Source organism: Peromyscus maniculatus, chromosome 2, assembly GCF_049852395.1.
Source record: "Peromyscus maniculatus bairdii isolate BWxNUB_F1_BW_parent chromosome 2, HU_Pman_BW_mat_3.1, whole genome shotgun sequence".
Taxonomy (NCBI): Eukaryota; Metazoa; Chordata; class Mammalia; order Rodentia; family Cricetidae; genus Peromyscus; species Peromyscus maniculatus.
In genome coordinates, this window is record NC_134853.1 from 31,718,817 (window position 1) to 31,727,628 (window position 8,812).

An 8,812-nucleotide genomic window follows, 5' to 3' on the forward strand; every position below is an offset into this window, starting at 1 on the left:
TCTAGGTAGAGCGGTGTTGGCAAGGCTCCGCCCCATGTCCTGGGACACCGGGTGTAAGCCTTCCCTTCTTCCCATGGCCACTCTGGAAGCTGATGGCCCATCTGTTCAGTGCTGGTTGCCTCGTCCCTCCTCTCCCAGCTGGAGTTTAGGTCTTGCTAGGACTTCCCAGGGTCTCACTAGCCACAAAGGGAATCTACAGCTGACTGGCTGGCTTGTAGAATATGCTGTATCCTTTAGTAACCTGGCTGGTTATCCAGCCAATGAAGAGACGATAAAGCAGCCTCTCTTGTCTCCAAGTAGTTAAGAAGCAACTGAAAATATCTTAGAAGTCTGGAAAACTCTATCAGAAAAGTGAATTCAGTAATTATCCAAGTAAGAGTTTGAATTCAGAAATTCCAACAATGGTTACAATAGGCATTTATTTAAAATGAGACGTCTGCAGAGCAAATAACTCTTAAATTGTGATTCAGGCTGAACCAACTTCATAAAAATATGCTGAGACCAGGCATATCCACAGATTTTAACTACAAGTTCACTTCTTTGCCCATTCTTCTCTCTTCTTTCCCCAATAACCTCTTTCAGATAGAGTTCAAGGGAGAAATTGTCCTATAAATGAAGAAAATAACAGGTCATAAATCACAAATGAAATCCACTGCAATTAATTACTTTTTGTTTGTGACTTAAGAAAATATACTCCAAACCTCTCCAACTTCTAGGAACCATGTGCTTTTTTTTGGGGGGGAGGGGGGTTCGAAACAGGGTTTCTCTGTGTAGTTTTGGTGCCTGTCCTGGATCTCGCTCTGTAGACCAGGCTGACCTCGAACTCAGAAATCTGCCTGGCTCTGCCTCCCGAGTGCTGGGATTAAAGGTGAGCGCCACTACCACCTGGCACTATGTGCTTTTTAAATGTAAAACCTCATGAAGATCACACAGGTCAGGAAGAGTACCAGGGAAGAAGCAAAGCCTACAGGCTCTCCTGGTGTCAACGAGGCCTGAGGACAGGATTCAACATTCAACATTCAACATTCCAGGAGCTAGAAGATCACTCAGTGGACTTTACAGAACTAAAACTCTGCATTAGAGCAGCAACCAGAGGACAGGGAGACAATAGTAGCCCATGGGGCAGAAACCCTGGATTCTAGCCCAGGCCTCCCATACTAGAGACGAGCTTTAGAAGTCACTTCAGCTCCAAGTCACCATGTTCTTTGAAATAGAGCTGACAGTTTCTGCTACTGAAATGCTATTTATGTGGCGTGACTTGGAGAACACAAATGTACTGCCCAAATGAGTGTGTCTCTCCTGTTTCTGGCACTGTAGCCTGAGTGGCCAACATTGCTAGACATATCAAACCTGTTCTAACTCCTCATATTTTGTCCACTGCTCCTTAGGCAAGATCTGATGCCTCAGTTGGGTCCAGGGATCTCTCGATGCTAAACAGTCTGCTGTTTCGAAGGTCAGGAAGCCTTCTTATGGCTTTGTTCACATCTTCAGTCTCAGATGCTGTATGATCTCACATTAACCCTGTGAAAGGAACAGATGAACCAGATTAAAGAGCTATCTCAAAAACAGTGTTTGTTGTTTGTTTTTATGTTGTTGTTTAAACCTTTGAGACAGGGTCTATGCATCCCTGGCTAGCCTTGAACTCACTATGTAGACCAGGCTGGCCTGGAACTCAAGAGATTCATTTGTTTCGCCCACCTGGCCCCAGACTCACAACTGTCTTGAAGTTACCATCTTCTTGCCTCTGTTTCCTCACTGCTAAAATCACAGGTATAACTCACCATACCTGGTAGGAGTTTTTCACATGTGTATACGTGCATATATGCGTGTGTACCTTCATATGCATGCTTGCACTACTGTGTCAGCTTGGGTTCTGAACTCAAGCCATCAGTTCTGATGTGTGGCTCACTAAGCCACCTCCTTTACCCAGGACTTTGCTTTTCTAATTGGCAAAATATCTTTATGACTTACAACTCAAGACTTGGTGGAAAAAGCACCAAGAGTTCAAGTCATTAGGTAAGATGGAAACCAAAAGCATTTCACACCCCCAGTTATTTCTTGAAGCAATATATGGGCCTTTTAAAGCCACTATGACAAAAATCACTATTTCCCTTGAACCAACTCAGAAAATATTTAAAATATGCATCTTGTCCTTGAAAACATGAGTGGGCCACATCTCTTCTAACCAGAGATCAAGGTATTAAGGTAACTAGAAACAGTGCGACGGCTTGGCAGGGGAAGGCATTTGTTTCATGAGTCTAACGACCCAAGTGTGATCCCTGGACCCCACAGAGGAAGACTCCCAGAAGCCCTCCTCTGACCTTCACAAGCACACCCTGGTATATATGAAAATGATCAAATATTTTTTAAAAGACGTGAAGAACCTAAAATTATTGTAAGGACCCCTAAGATTTATTGATGCTTTCATTCAGTTTCTAGACCACAAAGTGAAGTTTGTGCAAATTAGAAAGCTCTAAGAAAGCGCACAGATCCCATAAAGATGTTAAGAGCAAACATTTAGGACTTTAGCCTCTTGTCAAAGAACACAAAGTTAACAATAAAATAGTTTAATTTTAAATATGATTCACAGAAACACAAAATAAAACATCTTTTCGAACTAAAAGAATTCTTTAAAGTAGTGCATTTGGGGAGAACAAGGAGAGGAAGAGGGTGACAGAAAACAGATGCTCACCCGGTCTGTTGTTATCAAATCCTGCAGCATTATGATACCATTTCCAAAAATGATCCAGCCACTTGCTTGACACTGCAACTGTAATTACCACACTGTCAGTGGCTACAATCCACTTATATTAGTTGAATGCATCGATAGGCAAATAGCTAGTACTCTTATAAACCTAAGAAGCAATTTCCCTTCGTATACAATGTAGATCATTATTTCACCTATGGAGTCATGGGAGAAAATCGTGCCTAATATTCACAGGAATACTTCTACCACTTCAGGTGCTCAAAGCCCAGGCCCTCTGCCCTTACATCACTTGCTATCATCAGAACTGAAAGGGGCAGGAAAGGGACTTGGAACATTTCTATCATTTTTAGTTGCAGAAATAAATTTTTCTTTTCTAAGTGAGTGGAGCTATGAGAGAATCAGGTTAGGTGGCAAACTTCTAATCTCCAAAAATTTTAGTCCATCTTTAAAATATACTTATTTCTGGAAACACTTTTATAGCATCAGTTATCATTTAAATATTAATAAATTAATAAAAAGAAGCATATTTTCCTCCTCCCAACAGCTATCTACCAATCAAAGGAATTGGTATTTGAACATGGATAAAGAAATCCACTCCGTTTTTTTTTTAAACTCTTATGTAACAGAGCATGCCTATAATCTCAGCGCGCAAGAAGCTGACACAGTAAGAGTGTGAATTCCAGACCTTATCTAAACAAACAAATAATAATAATAAATAATAATAATAATAATAATAATAATAATAATAATAATAAATAGGGGCTGGGAATGAAGCTCAGCCTTAAAGCTCATGCCTAAGCATGCAAAATACCCTATACAAAAACAAAACAAAAACATCTCACAAGTCTTCGGGAACAAGTCTGAGCCCAGAAAGGATAAGCTAGAAGAGGCCAGGGAAGCAGGACAGTGCCTGATGTTGACAGGACAGATGTGGTACAGGCAAAGAAGTGGAGCAAGCCTAGGCCTTCTTTTTAAAATGTGAAGGGTGGGGGAGCGCAGCGCAGGTGAGACTGCGGAGGATATTCCTTTTTTCATTTCTGGCTCTCTGTTGCTGTTGTCCCCATCCCCGTCAAAGCCCCCTAGGCTGACTGGCCACTGGGCTCCAGGGATTCACCTGTCTCCACCTCTCCAGCACTGGGGTTAAAAGCATGGACTCGGACCACAGGCTTTTTTTTTCCATTTAGTTTTCTGAGGCAAACTCTCTTCCTTCCTACTCCTTAGTACAGACTACTACATGGCTTCCTCCAACTTTAGAAATTAAGTGTCGTGTGTGAAATTGTTTTTAAGAGAATTAAAATGGTAACAAGCTACTGATGGAGCTCCAGTGGGTGACACAGTGACCACCTAGCATGCACAAAGCCCTGGGTTCCATCTCCAGCAGCACATAAGATGGGTGCGGTGGTGCACACCTGAATTCCAGCATTCTGAGGGGAGAGACCAAAGGATCCGAAGTTCAGGGCCATCCTTCAATACAAAGTCAATACAAAACCAGCGTGGCCTACAGGACACCCTGGCTCAAAAAATAATACAAATATAAAAGAATTAAAAAAATCTAAAAACAAATGTGTAGGAGATAAACTGTCAACACGATTAGCAGTAATTATGGTAACGGTTAATATTCACCTAACACTTAGAATGTGCCACGCACTACTCGGCTCACCCTTTCCACATGTGCTGGATTAAAAACCTATTGCAGAAAAGGAAGCAGGCTTCTAGAATAGAGCCAATCCGAGCTCTGTTGAAATCAAGTCTCTAATACCAAACAAAAACCCCGAAGCAGAATCCCTTAAATTTAGTAAGATTCCTTAAGAATTTGTCAAGCGGGTGAAATTAATAATTTCATAATTTCTGGGGACTCTGAGAAGGGGGACCAGTATTGTTTTTAAAGGCTGTTCCAATTTATACCGCCAGAGGGCAGAAATTAGCTTTTACTATAGAGGATGGGGGACTACTACTTGAAGTGAACTTTGTTTAACATATCCTGGCATTCTATCCCATGACCAATTTGTTCTCGTGCATACGTTAGATAGAAATCCTTCCAGCTCTGCAGCTCCAGCTCGCGTGCATACAGTAAATAAAAATCCTTCCAGCTCTGCAGCTCCAGCTCACGTTCCAGATACACCACGGTTAACCCGAAACCTCAGGATACATTATCTCCCTGGATTCTGACAGAAGCTCGCGGGGAGGAATGCGGGCTCAGCTGCTGTTGGCTCCCACCACCGTCCCCAGCGTGAAAGAGGAAGACCAGCGGTAGGATTTCGGTAGCTACTGCAGAGGACGGCGTCTGACTGCAGACGCTGCGCAGCCCACCGCGGCAGACATCCCAAGGGCCGAGGGGAGGGAGGCCGAACTCAGGCCCAGCCACGGCGGGCTCCCCCGGAGAGCACCAAGCCTCGGGCTGCACAGGCCCGGCATGGCTCAGCGAACCTGTCCTCGTCGCCGGACTGGGCCGCCACGGCCCTTATGCGCAAGGCTGACTCCTTAGCCAGAGCAGAAGGGAGCAAGGCGCTGGGGACACAAACCCCCCTGGATACCCACCAAGGAGGACCCGGTCCCTTACCGTGAGGAAGCCTGCATCCCGACCCCAGCCAGGGTGCACCGCCACCTTCTGGATAAGTCCTAGAGGGCGCGCGGGCTCGTGCGCAGGCGCGAGGGAGGGCGCCCAAGGAGAGCTCGGGAACTCAGTTTTGGAGGCTTTCCTGTGTGAGTGAAGTCTGTGCAGTGAGCCCAACAATTTGCGCGCCCTGCTGCAAGAAACATTCTTCGTGACACGATGGGAAAAATATCAAGAAAGTAGGAGACGGGGCACGGTGTTATTCGAGGTTCTGTTACAAGAAGCACCTTGTATTAATGCACCTTGTATTAATGCATTTGCAGTTATTAATGCATCAATTGCTTGGAGACAGGTAATGTGGTAAAAGATTTTCAGGCACACAGCTCCTCAGTTAAAGAAGGGTGAGAAGGGAGGTCTAGGATGCCCGAGGATGCCCTTGATGGTTGAATTCCTTATGTCAAGTGGTACAGCATTTTAATACAATCCACACACCTTTCCTATATTCCTTAAACTACCTCTAGATTACTTTTAATACCGGCTATAAAGTAAACGCTACAGAAATAGTTGTTATACTGAATTATTTTGGAAATAAGAAAGAAAAAAATGTACATATATACACTCGTCCCCAATCAGTGATAGATCGAATCCGTAGGTATAGAAGGGTGACTTTGTTCTCATTTAATTCTAACTCTGTGGTGTAATTACTGTAGTTATCAGTATTAGAGAGAGAGAGAGAGAGAGAGAGAGAGAGAGAGAGAGAGAGAGAGAGAAACGTTAAATACTTATCCCAATGGAAGAGTCAGTTTTTTTTCTTTCTAGAATTGAGAAATCCAGGTTCAAATTCAGACCTCCTTATTTCTAGGGTCATATGCTGCACAACTAACACCAGAATACTTTACACTTCATAGGCTTCACTTTCTCTACCTAAAGATTCATATCAAACCATCTTAGTGGAAAAGTTAGATCAGGTTCCCTTTAAAAATATTAAATATAAGGCACATGCCTATGATCCTAGCATTCAGTAGGCTGAGGTAGGAGGATCACTGCTAGACTTGTATACATAGTGAATTCGACACCATTCTGGGTTACCCAATAAGACCTTTCCTAAAACAAAACAAAAAAAAATATTAAAACTAGGATATAGAATCTGTATATACTATTAAAAGCAGAGCATAGAATGTACAAGGTTTCACATTCAACAGGTGAAGTCAAAGACATAAGACTAAGGACAGAAAATGGGGAAACTGACCTTGACTCAACAGTGCTCTTGCCCTGCTGTACTTCCATCTTAAGCTGAGACCCGGGACAGCAAAGAACTGTCTCGTTATGAATTCCAAATGTTATTTAATGGCTTTAGTCACAAGTTCTGAAGTTCTGTTGCCATCTCCCTATTCTTCCGTTTCTGTGCCAATATTCCTTGTATCACTGTGTGCCGCTCTAAGAGTGTATGCAGCGATCAATGTGAAGTCTGAAAGATAGGGATACACAAGCTCATTTGGACCCTTGCACATCGTTTTACAAAGTGTATTCACTAAACTCTTCATCCTGACAAGTTTCAGCATCAAGGTGGAAGTGTCTAGAGGGAAGATCATGTGCTAAGGTGTGTCAAAGCATCAGATACCCAGCCTTATCGGAAGTGACTTGAGGGCTTGGTGTTTGCTCATGCTCCTTAGTAATGGTTTAAAATGTTATAGGGGACTGGGGAGATGGCTCAGTGGTTACAGACACCTGCTCTTCCAGAGGACCTGGGTTCAGTTCGAACACCAATGTCAGGCAGCTCATCACTACCTCTAACTCCAGCTCCAGGGGATCTGATTCCCTCTTTTGTCTGTGAGTACCAACATGCATGTGTGAACATACATTCATGCACATATACATGTAAGTAATTACTAAAATAAATCTTAACATTTTAAAATTTGTTTTATTTCTTTCCTCCTGGCATAGTGATTACACTAATTTGCCCCTTTAAATTTTAGACACATACATGTGATGCTTTGTTTGGTAAAACCCCAAATAAGTTTTAAAGAGTAATCTTTAACATTTCTTTTCCCTGTAGTAGACTGGCAATTCCAGTTATGATGTAGACAACCATGATGCACTAATCTGTACCATTAAACCGCTTATAGTTTCTCATGTGTGTAGACAGACATGCATGAGAAACAGACCTTTGTGATTTTAAATGGTAAAATATTAGGATTGTTCACCATAGCATCACAGGCTAACCTATTCTTTGTGTGCCTCTGTATGTGTTTGTGTATCAGTATGTGTGCAGACCAGAGGTCTAAGTTGAATGTCTTCTTCAACCACCCTTCATAGCTTTTGAGACAGGTCTCTCTGTAGCTAGAGTTTTCCTACCTTTACCCACAGTCAGGACAAATCTTTGTCACCTGCCAGTCCCACAACCGCTCAGACCCAACCAAGTAAACACAGAGACTTACATTGCTTACAAACTGTATGGCCGTGGCAGGCTTCTTGCTAAATGTTCTTATAGCTTAAATTAATCAATTTCCACAAATCTATACCCTGCCACATGACTCGTGGCTTACTGGCATCTTTTCATGCTGCTTGTCAGGGTGGCAGCTGGCAGTGACACTTTCTGCCTTCCTGTTCTTTCTTTTCTCCGCTCTGTTAGTCCCGCCTATACTTCCTGCCTAGCCACGGGCCAATCAATGTTTTATTTATTGACCATTCAGAGTAACTTGACATACAGACCATCCCATAGCACAGCCAAGTGCAGACCATCTCAGACACCTGCACCCAGGCCCGTGGTCCTAATCATCCTCTATGCAGACCTGCTGGGTAAAGCCACAAGGAACCTGAGAATGGGCTCCCACAGGACATACAGAACATCCCACAGCATCTCTCTCTGAACCTGGAGCTCACCAATTTGGACAAGATTGGCTGGCCAGCAAGCCCTAGGGATCCTTCTGTCTCCATCTTCCCAGCACTGGGATACCTGTGCCCTGCAGCCCTCAACGATTGCGTGGGTGCTGGGGATTAAACTGATTCCCCATATGTGGCAGCACTTGACTGACTGAGTCATCTCCCCAGCCCAAAGCTAGCCTGTTCTGAGTGGATTGCTCATAAAGGCAAAATGAAGTTCCCAGGAAAAGACAGACCGGGCAGGTCTGTGCTTTCTTTCTCAGCCGTTTCTTTGTTTATTCACTTTATCCCTTGGAGAACTGATGGAAACCCACATCTCTGCCCCCTTAACCAGTGTATTCTAGAACCCTAAATGTCAAGCTAATAATAGGAAATCTGGCTCTGAGAAATCATCATCTTAATTACTCAGAGTATTCTTTCGGGATATCTGACACAACATGGAACTCCGGTATACGATAAAGCACTTTGTAATTTAATGGCTTAAAACATTTGTTATCTCCCAACTTTGACTCACTCAGCTGGGTGTTTTTGCAAAGGCTGTGTGTAATACACTGCCCCACATCACTCAGAGTGCTGCTGGTTGGATGTTTTTGGCTTTGTTTTTGTTGTTTTGCCAGCTGCAGCTGCATTCCTGGTGAGCTACTCTTGGCCTGGCTCCAGAGAGTAGC

General features: G+C 43.4%; 1 pseudogene across 1 annotated transcript; it reads right to left on the reverse strand.

Annotated features, from left to right (window-relative positions):
* Nucleotides 1-401: 401 nt before the first annotated feature.
* Nucleotides 402-1,516, reverse strand: LOC102909990 (cytochrome b-c1 complex subunit 7-like; annotated as a pseudogene). The gene is made up of 2 exons (XR_013048992.1): nt 1,351-1,516; nt 402-606 (listed from the first exon to the last, which is right to left on the reverse strand). The product of XR_013048992.1 is annotated as a cytochrome b-c1 complex subunit 7-like (transcript).
* Nucleotides 1,517-8,812: the final 7,296 nt, after the last annotated feature.